A 13,139-nucleotide genomic window follows, 5' to 3' on the forward strand; every position below is an offset into this window, starting at 1 on the left:
AGCAAGAGTTTCATAAGCATTCTACCAATAGCAGACTTCATTTTTGCTCACAAGTCTGTTTTCTTCATGCTGACTATATGGAGCAGGTATAGTACAAAGTGGGGTGGAGGGAGTGCGGCATTGACTATTTTTGTTCTCAGCAGGACTGAAAAGCTTTACAATGATGTGAGATTACACACCATGCACAAGGAAATCGTTGTTCTCAGCTGTTAAATTGGAATCACTAGGCGGAAAAAGTCGCTACAGTTTTAAAGCAATGAGCAAATAACTTTTTATTTCCTGCCTGTGATCCAGTAGGAAAGGGGCATTTTCTAAGGGCAGAATGTAATTTGTGTGTGCTGTATCACTTAGAGATCCTCCATGTTACCTGAAACCTATTCTGCGTTGAACAAAATTAAACTTATAGTGGCTAATTAATATAAATATTAAGATGACAAGACACAGGATATGATTAATTGTCATCAGTTTTAGGCTTCTATTTAACACACAGTCTTTAGGTTCAGATAACACAAAACATAACAGCAGGAAAATGTGATCACAGATACACAAATTTATCTGTTTTATCAGTTCAGCTCTAGGTTTAAAGCAGTTTAAATGAGCTTTGATAATGAAAGGCGACGGAATCAGCTCAAATGGTGCAAGTGATTTGATTACCTCCATGCTAACCATCATGGGTAGATTTAATTTAGAGCTGAGTGATCACGCCTGACTGTGGTAAACAGCTTAGCATCTGCCTTGCAAGGTAACATCTTCGTATGAGAGAGAGATTGTGATCTGATACACTCACAATTTTGTTGCTAAATCCCCTCTTCTTTACGAAATGTACTTCAATTTTTGCTATCCTCTCAGGACAAGTAACTATAATAAAGTGAACTGTGCAAGTTTCTAGAACAGCAAGCAATCATTCAGGTGAATAAAATCTGCTGTTTAAATTCTCTGTAAATGCACTGAACAGTGCAATTAGAATTACGAAAACAAGCCCTGAAGCCGAGTTCAATGGTCAAGTAGAACAATTGGGACAAAGCCACAGCAAAAGCTATATACCTAAAATAATTGATCAACACATCGACTTCAGTAGCAATGAACATACCACAGTAGCAGAATTTTTATTTCCTCCATCTCTGCAAAAACAATGCTACCCCTATTTTGCTCCCTTTTTCAAAGGGGACATTCAGTTCTTCCCCTCAGTGCAAACAATGCTCTGAATCACCACAAATTCAATCTCATGTCTCTAACACACCTGTGTGAAAATCTTAGTAACACAAACTGTCATAAAATGGTGGTGACCCTTACATAACAATGAGTTAACAATATCCTCTCTACCGTGAAATCCTAAAGCAAAACTGACTTAAGAGTCAAGAGGAGAACATTTGCAAAGAGGCTGGACTTGTAAAAACCTCCAGCAAAGTTAGCACCCTCTTCAATCATAGAGCTGTAGGCAAGGCGAGAGCAAACAGTGCTTACAGGATTGGTGACACAGTCAGAATAGAGAGCACTGAGAGACACAGCACAGGGCAAAGCACAGCTTTGAGGCATGACTGAAACAAGCACATGCAAGAAAAATTGAGATTCTATGGAAGGCAATTCTGGAAAATTGCAAAATATTGATGTTGATGGAAAAGTTAGAGTAAAAGGAAAGAAAGATGGTTAATTTATAGGGGAAAAAAAAAAAAAAGGAAAACAGTTGGTAAATTGATATTAAAGTCTACCACAAAACTGGTCCTAAGTAAAACCAGCAAGCCTAACCTATCTCAGACAGCAAGTTTTCTCTCATGTTTGGATATCGGCCCTAGTAGCTAATCACGCACATATGGGCTGGAAAAACTCACATGCTCTCCAGGCTGCAGCCTCCAAGCTGGGCTGTGGTCAGACCATTTTTTTTCTCTCCTTCCACCGAATCTCACTGCTCTAAGTGCTTCTACTGATCATCTTATTCCTCTCTCAGATCACAATCCTCTGATTACACTATGAATAGTTGTCTAATTAGGATGAATTTGAAATATCTGAATCTACTCTTCAGTAGATAATTTGTAATGATCCATCAATATCAAGAGGGAAATCAAACGTACATAAAAATGAAAAGGGTGGTTTATCCAGTTTACTACTGAATATATATTAATCAAATTCTTTAAAACAGAATAATTCCACTATGCTTAACAGTTTGACATTATGTTAGAGCCATTAAAAAAAGAAAAAAGATGGGAGGGGAAGCGAGGGGAAGGGAGAGTATAGGAGTGATACTGTATAAAATGGAAAGGTTCAAAACAACCTTTTGGCAAAACATGGCTGGAAGTGACCTTCTGGCCTACCAGACAGCAAGTTTAGCATTAGGTGTAGTTTATCACATCTGAACTTTTGGCTTGAAAAAAAATTTGCAAGCAGATAACACCTGACAACGTAATAAGATGTAATTGTGCTTAAACCTCAAGCAATAATTTTTAAAACTTGAAATTAATTTACGTTTGAGGTCAACAAACATATTGAAGCAGATAAATAAGCCCTGAATGACCAACAGTACTTAATATCTGTACTCACGAAACAGGACCAGACAAGTAACAAGGAGATATGGTTTCATTTACGGCTGAATTACAATGTTTATTCAAAAAGGTGCACCACATCCTTCCTTTGTGCCAATAAAAGGATTATTGTTTTTGCAGGATGATGATTGATTTTATTACAGAGGAAAAGCCCTTTTTCAACGTCAAAACGTACTCATGCCAAATCTTTTTGGAACCAAATTTTCTAACTTGAAAGCTCACAGGACAAATAATCATATTTTCTGCATTTCATTCTCTACAGACATAAGATATTCTAATGTTAGGCAAGTAGTGAACGTTGAACCTAATATTAATAAGGCAAGATGACAAAATGTTTCAAATCTTGTTTGAGTTTATATAGGACATATAACTGAATTCCTGTATAAAAGCCAGCAGCTATGCTTGAATTACTCCCACATTTCCACAAACTACTTTTATTGTGCCATCAGCGTTTAGCAGAAGAGGCAGAAATAGCAGCAGTACTTCCAAGCTAACACACCACTAGCAGCATTAAACTGCTCAGGATGTACTTATATATCATTTTCAAGCAATACTCGAGTGATCCGGAACAATATTTCTAGTATTTCTGAACCAGCAGTCTAGAAATTGCCATTAACTAGTATGGTAGAAACACCTGTTAATATGGACTGTTTTTCTAGTCTTGTCAGCTACACTTAATGGGACATATTCTGAAAACGTTTTTAGCTAGAACAGGTAGACTGTGTTTGCCCTTACGTTACGGTGATTGCAAAAGGAAGAACTGATTTGCAAGTGCAGAAGTATACTAAGGAGCCGTGAAGTATTACTGCATGTTGATCTTTCAGATATTACACATTTTTGATCACAGCATACCTCAACAAAAGTTATTAAATGTGATGATCTGTACATGATTAAAATATCACAGCCAGTTAATATAAAAATAGTTCAGCATAAAAGTAAAAACATTATTACATTTGCAGGCCAGCTCCAGTTCTGTGCAGGAACAATACATGTCATGTGGCTAATTCATTAAGGAGGCTCTCCCAAACCTGCAAAAAAGCTTCACTTATTTTCTTCTAGTACCTTCCATGAAGCCAACCTCAGTTTTTGCTTTTTTTTCCGTAATGGAATGTAAAAATGATGAAGGTGAATCACTAAATGCAGAGACTTGATTATGGAGGGAACCGAGTAGAGACTAGGAAATCATTTTACATTTCCTTGACCAGAGATGCACAGTCATGCTACAGAAGAAGTCTCCTGTGATTGATTATTCTGTTTATTCAGACTGCTTATTAGCAGATCAGACAAATAGGAAATGATTTTATGCATGCATCACTTGAACTAAGTTTATTTAAGCTGATTTAGGTCGACCATAAACACAATTCATGTTACACAGATTTGAGACAGCTGCTCAGCTACATTGTAACCCACAAATAACCAATACAAAACTGTTAACTACCTCACATACAAGGAGAAGTACAAAGCTGCTTCAGGTACATTGTTTGAAAAAGATCCTTTCCTGTTCTGCATGCATTTTCTGAGTGTGTAAAAACCTGACTAAAAGACTCCAGAACCACTGATTAGAGAAAGGTACAATCCAAAGCAGTCCTGGGAAGCCATCTCACTTGTGAAGTTCTGAATGCAATGCTGATTATCCAAAGGGCTTTGCCCGAGCCCTAAGGCTGTGTTTGTGGAAGCACTGAAGAAACAGGTGCCCCACTGCAGCCGCTCAGCAAATGCGACCTCTTGCTTTGGCCCCACAGCTGGAGCTTTGATGCTCCAGAGTGGCAGCATCACAGGAAGACTTCCACCACTGATCTGGCCTTTGGTTTGGGACACCCAAAAACACTCAGCTCTTTTGGTTCAGCTGCAGGCTCTGCCATATCTTAAACCACCAGAGTCTCCTTGGTGAAGATCATTATCTCGTCAGCTATAAGAGTACGACAGGTCTACTAAGTCTGTTCAAAATCACTTTCAGGAACGAAAAGCCTGAACCAAGGTAAAAGCCAAGCCTGAAGCTGTGACCTCTGTGTATAACTAAAAATGCAGAATTAGCAATGACACACTTGCGACACCATTTTGATTATATCTACTTGAAATCTCCCGAGTTCAGACTGAATTATGATAATTTAACTTCAGAGAAAAAAATTTATAATCTGACTGCTTTTCACTTGCAGCATTCAGAATGAAAACTAGACAGTAGAACATTACGTGAAAATCCTTATAGGCTGACTGAAGAATGAAATTCTTCCATACAGTTGATAAAATAAGAACTGACACTCATCTGTATATTGAGTGCAAATGGTGAGCGTGTGTGATCTACATAACAGTATGATTATCAATAATTTACATGAATGCACCATTAAATCAAAGCAGCTCAGGTAGGAACGGCCCATGCAGATACATACAGTAATATACATATAGAATATATAATATATATAATACAGAGGATCTCCAAGGCTTCACTGAAAGAAATATTATGTGCTTCTCTGTGGGCTGACTCTGTGAGCTGTTCAGATACTGAGGAGTACGTTTAACTAGACTGCCCTTAATAAGGCAATTTCTGCAGAATAATGTGGTAAAAGAAAAGAGTTCAGTTCAAAACAAAAGCTTCAAGTAAACAAACACTTGAAAAGCAGAAAAACCTGTTCTTCAGAGGGAAGCTGTTCTGTTTGGGAAGCAGCAGATTCACTGCACACACAGTCTCTCTGCAAACTCAGTCTGCAGAAGATGCTATGCTTCTGGTACGTGCTGGGGCATAATGAGATTCGTGAGTGCCGCAACCTGAGCTGAATTCACTTGGGCAAATTTCTTCAGTTCTGCCCGCACAAGTTAGGCAGACTTCAGGTGGAGAAGAACCACATGGCTGCGTGGTCTCTCCAAGGCACATACTTCATTCATGTCTCACAGAGGTATGCACCTTTTACTTAATCTGGCACTCCAGGTAAACAAAACATACATTTTATTATCAATTAGCACATAAATCATTTTCTTCCACGCTTCATATCTATTACTAGCACTTTCACATGATTGACACAGTGAACACGGAATCCTAACGTGCTCTGCATATCAAGTGCAAAGAGTGCAGGATTGTCATACCTCAGTCCTGAATGTTCTGAGTCAAGCTTAAATAATGACAAGCTTAGTTTAAAAATCCAAGGATAATGCATTTTGGAATGCTAGCACCCTCAATTCTCTCCACTGCCATAAAAAATTTCCTCGGAACCTGAGCTGTACTGAATAAAAAAAAAAGGAAGGAAATGATTTTAGCAGTAGCTTAGAAGACTACTACAAAAGCAAGGCTCAAAACAGCCATCTCAGAAGTTGGCCACGACAGGAAGTATATTTGCCTTATCTCTTCAGCACAATGTAAAGTAATAAAAATTGTTACCTAATGGATAAGTTCATGTTCTAGCAAGATATACTTTTTCACTGACTTAGAAGGTAAAAAATACAGATAAGTTATATTTCATAAATAAAAAGAGAGTTCAGTTAACTATGATTCATCAAGTAGCAAGGGAAGTCTCAAGGAATATATATATGTAATTTTGTTTCAGCCTTGAAACATCTGCAAATAATAGAAATTTAAAGGATGTTCATGTTAGTTTAAAATATGCTTATTTTAAAAAATTCTATGCCATTATTTCACTGTTATTCAGTGAGCAGTGACTTTTAAGGATAATTTCAGAATAGTGAATAATGAAGGCTGAGTGGTTCTTGTGCAGATCCAGAGGCTGTAAATTATTCACTGGTAATATCTAATAATCAATTTTAGAAATCAAAACCAATATAAAGTTTATTTACCAAAAAAACCCCAACATTACAAAAGATATTGTTTAAACTAGCATGATTGTTCTAGTTACTAAGTTTAAGTGACCAAGAAAATATACTGCTGCGATCTAGTGCCAGGAATACCTCTTTTTACCATACAGAAAACTTCCCTGTCTACTTGTGCATTACCATTGGTAAAGTCCTAAACAAATTGAAACAAGCTATTGAAAATACCTAGTTTAAAAAAAAAAAAAGTATAAAAGTTAAGGAACAAGTATGTAAGTATGGGTATAACAATTTTAAAACACATATAGTTTCAAGCTAGAAAAGCAATAACCAACTGCTTAATGACAGTTTCTTTTACTTGCATGAAATATGACATTCTCACGTACAAAGACAGTGCACATTTCACCAATATCAACTGTCTCAGTGCTGGCCTATAATGAAACAGTCTTTCCATTCAAACAAAAAGAATTCTTCCAAAATGTTTCTAAAGAAATATTGCCCTGGAACTATTTTTTGAAAAGAATATTTACAGACTGGCCAATACTGAATATTTTTGTACATAACTCTGTGCTTCTATGCAAAACTAGTCACAACCTGCACTATTACATTTCAGGTATGTCATCCTCAAAATATGTCCATTCTTAGCTTTTATCAACTGATGCATCTATCTAAAATATCTTTCACTTTTAAAAAGTAAATTAATCAACATAATTAGCATCAATCTAGTAAAGAGTGATCTGTTTCTTCTGAGTAACATGTGCGTGCTTCCTACTGTTTCTAACTGAGCTTCATCTATTTTTTATGTTCTCACATCTACGAGTAATTTTGTCTCATCTGTCTGTTCGATCTTGGTTTTCTAGTTAAGATATTCTAATTCCTTATGCACTCATTCCTCTTATCACACATGATATCAGCACAGTCATCCCCACTGTCAAATCCATCATATCGGTAATAAGAATGCATGGGACAAAATTAACACACTTCTATTTTGTTAAAATATATGATTTTCAAAAGCCAATTCTAAACTGGGGAAATAACAGTGACTACATAATAGAAGATACCCTAGTGATCTGACACCCAACATGTAAAAACTGTGTTAGTGCAAAGACAGCAGTAAAGCACAGAACTGAAGAAACTTCTGTAGTCCAGTCCCAGGAATGAGTACACATCTACTAAAAATGATCATCAGCTTTGCAAAATGTTTTTCTGTTATCTAAAGAACATTACATCTCTGTAACAAATCAGAGGAATAATTAAAACTACAATAATTTCTTTACATACAAAAGAGCCAAAGTCAAAATTAGATGCAGAAACAGACCCTAGCGGAAGCTGAAAACAAGCTGTACAAGAAAGGGACGGAGAACTAAACTAAGGGTGGGAACAGGAAAAGACTTCAGAAGCGATTCTCTTCTGACTCTGAAATTTGACCCCTGAATAAGAAAGATAATTCTGATGAAAAGCGAACACAGATTCTGCTGATGCTTGGCTTATGTGAAGCACTATATAAGAAGATAATAAGACAAAATGTACAGTCATTTTTTATTAAAGTAGGGATGGAACCTGATTTACCTAACTTTATGCTTAGAGGCTCTCACAACACTGGCAAATTTTGGTAATGTTGCTGTTACATTTTTATTTGTTTGTTTGTTTGCTTTACTCAGAACCTTTTGCTTTTTGATTTTCTTCTAATTTGTTCAAATAAGCAATTACTACACAACTGTAAGCAGAGTTGCACCAGCTGCTCCTAGTACCTCTCTGAAATAGAAGGTTTCTGCAACACTTGACTTGCAGGGCTTGGCATGAATTTCTTCTGTAACTCCTTTTTCTGAAATATGACATTTTCAGTCTGGATCAGCTCCATCTTCACTGTAAACTGGTGAGAGCCATTCTCGTTAGGAGATGAAAGTTGTAGTCTAAGGATTCTATCATGCTATGCAAGTCTTAGTTTTACTATGAAAAGTGCTAAAGCAGATATCATCAGGTCAAGTTACAGGTCAAGACACCTTGTCTTGCCTGGGCCACATATAAAATATAGTTAATGTATATAAGAAACAAAACTTTTACAAATATTTTCCTAGGAATCTGCCTTATCTTGTAAGTGTCTGAAAACAAAAAGCTCAAATGCTGAGGATCAGCTATTGGCTATGCTTCTGGTGAAAAGTTGACAAGACTCTGGTCTTTGGAAAAGAAATTCACATCCATGGAGAGAAGGAGCAATATTTACAAAATAAGCCTAATCTCACTGACATATGGTTATCATTGGATAAGGATAAGCTGGGGCAGGCAAAAGGCTTCTGAATAAACTGGGAGGTGTTACAGAAATGGATGCATTAAAGTTCAGTCTTACATACGGCAACCTCTGCAGAAGGAAGGATCTCTGCGGAAGAGGCCTGAGAAACAAGCAAGTTAGGCTGTAAACTCTTATTTGAGAGATTCTTTAGATTGCTATCACTTCAAACTGCTGAGGAGATCTCCACAACTAAAATATTAACATCATAATTTCTAACATTTTCAGGCTACTTGTTATTAAACAGAACAAAGAAAATAGAGGATGATATGCTACACTAAAGGCACCATTATCTCTCAAAATTCTTGATAAGCTGAGGGCTCAAGATCTTGAATACATATAAATACTATGCTAGGGGATCCCAGGAGGATGTACTGTTGGTAAGACAAGACAAAGGAAATCACTAAACCTTATTAGAGCACTGGGTGATTTATTCAATAGAAATGTATTTGTAATACGCAAAAGGACTTTTGGAGAAGGTACAGCAATGAAGATGTGGAAGGACTCTTCCTTGCTCACTACCAGCAGGGATAAAAGCCACTACTGAGGCAATTATAAAAAAAAAAGGCAACCTATGGAAAAAAAACACAATTTGGTTCTGTGTTAAGGCCATAAATGAAATGCATATTAAAAAAATAAAAAATAAAAAATCAAATATGATTAATTTGAATATCAAAATATTGGCTAAAGAAAACATAGTCTTCTGATTCATGTTTGAAAAGGGTAAAAACACACTACACACACAAAAAAAAAAAAAGCAAAAGAAGTCTTTGTAAGCAGAAAAAAAGCATTTTAACAGATGAGGAGGCCATTAGTAACCAAAATGAATGTTAAAGACAACTTTAAATCAGCACACCCAGATAATTTGTGCCTTAGAATCTTAGAAGTGTTTGAGAGAGTATCATTTTTATGATGCTAATTTTCAATACATTCTGGAACACCAAAGAAATTCAGTGAGACTGTAGTATTTTCTGACAATACTTGATGCTGGAAAGCAGTATGATTTCGGTAATCATAGAGTTCTAAGCCACTATTAATCTCAGGCAAAACAGCCAGTGAACTGATAAATTCCCTGCAATATAACATGAATAAACAGTCAACACCAGTCAACACCATTCTGTAGAAATTTAGTCAATAAAACACAAAGGTGGGATTGAATAATTTGATAAAGTTGTGAAGTGACTATTTTGGACTAAAATTCATAGGTGAAACACACAGATTTTTCAAAGGCACATAGCTTAAAGACACATAGCATTCAAGATTAAGAAATTTGCTCTCTAAATTATTAGTAGCATCAAAACATGAGTTAAATGGATTGAGACATATACGAAATAGGAGTTTTTTTACAGAAAATAATAATTCAAGAAGAACGCTCTACATTATCAAATAAAATTATCCAGTACTAGCTCAACATTACCTAAGAGTATCATCACCAATACAAACGTACGTATATAACACTGCTGATAGCAATTGCAACACAGAAATCAGCAGATTGGCAAAGTGGTTATTTAGAGTAATATGGATTACTTCATAAGACGTATTTGTTAAGTGTACTGCAGCAAAGGGGACTTATGCACCAAGAAAAAATGATGGCAGGTTGCACCCAGAGAATGAATGGTGCACAGAAAACATGGACTTAGAAAGTAATAATACAATCTTCATGGCACAGAAACAATGCAATACAAATGCCAATTAAACCTTACGACAGCTTGAGCTGCATGTTTATCAGGAAAAAAAAAAAGAAAGGAGATTGTCCAAGAGACAATGTCGCCAAGGTAAGGCCATGTGAGACAATTCCTTTGGCTTACCTGGCCGTGAGACCCCTGAGCTGCTGAATGCTGCTCCTCACAGGCTGCTGTCGGGAGTCTGGGGGTTGGAGTTAGCATGGAGATCACCACATCTGACAGCGGAGAGGGCTGCAACGAGGGAGAGAGGCACCATTCAAGCCACTTTGCATCACCCCATCAAAACAAAAATATTTGACCCCCTTCTCTTTTGGAATTCATCAATGTACTGTCTTCCAAATTAGAAGGGTTGGCAGAACCATATGGGGAAAAAAGCCAACATCTATGACAGAAGGAGAGAGGAAAGAGCAAGACCCAGTGACCCCAAGCATTCAAGTACTTTGCAAAGCAGCGCACTTTTCCAGGAACCTAATGCACACTGAAACTGGCTCAATAATTTTCAGCATCTTTGATGAAGTATAACGTAAGCAAGACATTCATCGAGCTCATGGGCTTGGGAAGGAAAGCTGAACAAGGTACTGAAAAGCTAGTTCACTGCCTCAGAACAACACACAGAAGTGGTCTCGGAGAGAATATCCAGTAGAAATTGATTTCTGTGCAAAAACAAATAAGTAGGCCAAATAATATATCATCTTGGGGGAAGGCAAAGCATTTGCGAAAATCAAACATGAAAGATAGTCCAGCATTCTGCAATAGTAAACCTATCTGCAGATTTCTATGTCTGCCATTGAATGCAAAGAATAAATCCTTATTTAATATTTCTTCTACGATTCATCTGCAACATATCTTGACTAGCTTCCTACTCCTGCATTTCAGGCTTTATATCTTATGTTCAGTTTTGTCTATATATTACAATAATTAAGTGCTATAAAGTGAAATAAGATATTCATTGGAGACTTCTTAAATTAATTATACTCTTCCACACAAATGTCTATCAGCTTTTAAAACTATACATTAAGGATTACTTTATAATACAGTCAATTTAACAAATAACATATTTTAAAACATCATAAAGAGAAGCTTTTATAAATCTAATTCTCAGTCTTTGGTACTACAAGATGTTCTCATTTACATCACCATGAGACAAGTACACCATCTAACCAAATACAACTATTCACATGAGAAAGACGTATACCTATTCTAATCAGAGCTGAATGACTTATGCAATGGACAACAAACAGTGATTTAAGTATCACAATTTATTGGCTAGAAGCCTGTATTTTTTCTGAGTTTGTTGACCTCTACCTCTACACTTGCCTATTTAATTCTCAGATGACGTTCTGAGATGACTATAGTCATCTCTCCAACTTATTTTGGAAATGTTTCCCTTCATATTTTTCTGTGGAGCATGTCGTGTGTATGTAAAATAAAACATACTCCACAAAGTAACACTTTGTGTAAATATGCAATCTGAAAATCCCAATAACAATTAGAGGATCTTGCTGTTACAACTTCTCCACATTATGGGAAAATAGTTAAGAGTATTAATGTATTTAAATTAGTTCTATTCAGTATTCTGACATTATGGTATGCAACAATAGCTAACACATAGGGGCTGTTCTGGAAAGAAATACTACGAAGACAACTGGCTCATCTCATGGCTTCTGCAAGACTCATGAGGTTTAGTGGATATTGTAAAATACAAGATAAAGGCTTATATTGTGCTGTGAAGTGTTGTGTTGGCTACACATTTAATTCTTTCTGTCCTGATGAGACTCCTAAATTGTTTGGGATGTGTTCTTATTTGTTTTATTTACCAACGTTGGATTCACAGTACAGAATACTGAGGCTGGAGGACACCTCTGAATCCATCTGCTCGAACAGGGACACTCACTGCCCACAGCCAGGCAGTGTTTGGAGATTGCCAAGGAGAAGACTCCACAGTCTCTCTAGGCAGCCTGTGCCACTGCTCTGCCACCGGCGCAGCATACAAGTGCTTTCTGGTGTTCACACGGAGTCTCCTGTGTTCTAATTTCTGCCCATTGCCTGTTGTCTTGGCACTGGTAACACTGTTAAGAGCCTGGTCCTGTCCTCTACACCCTCCACTCAGGTATTTACAGACATTAGTGACATCCCTCCGAGGTCTCCTCCAACCTGAACAGTCCTGGCTCTATCATCCTGTCCTCACAGGAAATGTGCTCCAGCCTCTGGTAGCTTTTGGCAGTCAAGGAGTTTCATGAAGCCCAGTCATCCTTCCATGCTGTTACAGGGCAAACAGAAGGTACTAGGACAGAGTCACAAACTCTGGGAGAAATACCTGAATCCTACAGTATGACTACTTTTGATTACCCTGACATGTTTTTTGGTAAAAGCATTTATAATGGATCTCTACTTCAAAACGTTTTTTTGTACTACAAATAGAGCCAAGTAAATGACTGATCTTCAAAAAGAAAAGGGAAAGGGAACAAACTAGAGATTTACATTCTTTATAGTTTTTGTTACCCACAAGTGTCAGTGACACTTAAAAGTTAAAGATTTTCTTTAAAACTGGTCAAGAACATATGTGTGGATGGTTCTAGTAATGTGTTATGCTAGCATGTGTCCTAATTCGTAACATTTTACTCAGCAACAAAAGGGTTCCTTAAAATCTAATTTCATAGTGCAGGAAGTGCTAATATAAGCTTTGAAATAAAGAGCACAGAAAGAAGGGAAGTTTTTTTTTTAGACTTTCATTGGTAATACTAATATCATATCTGATAACTCCCTCTGGATTCAGATCTCCACAATTTAGAAAGTTGCAAAAAGAACAAAGATCGCAGAAAACAGCTGCAAAAATGATTAGAGGGCTGAAGAAAATACTTTAGTATGAAACAT

General features: G+C 36.8%; 1 protein-coding gene across 5 annotated transcripts in view; it reads right to left on the reverse strand.

Annotated features, from left to right (window-relative positions):
- Positions 1–13,139, reverse strand: part of TBL1X (transducin beta like 1 X-linked) — a 197,631-nt gene that overhangs the window by 77,869 nt on the left and 106,623 nt on the right. For 3 of the 5 annotated variants that reach the window (XM_085212619.1, XM_085212608.1, XM_085212611.1), the window contains one exon: positions 10,389–10,496. The exons of the other annotated variants lie outside the window; for them this stretch is intronic. The gene's annotated coding sequence lies outside the window, so the exon portion shown is untranslated. The remainder of the gene's footprint in view (positions 1–10,388; positions 10,497–13,139) is intronic. 5 annotated transcript variants of the gene reach the window in all.

Source organism: Meleagris gallopavo, chromosome 1 (assembly GCF_905368555.1).
Source record: "Meleagris gallopavo chromosome 1, MGAL_WU_HG_1.1, whole genome shotgun sequence".
NCBI classification, from domain to species: Eukaryota; Metazoa; Chordata; class Aves; order Galliformes; family Phasianidae; genus Meleagris; species Meleagris gallopavo.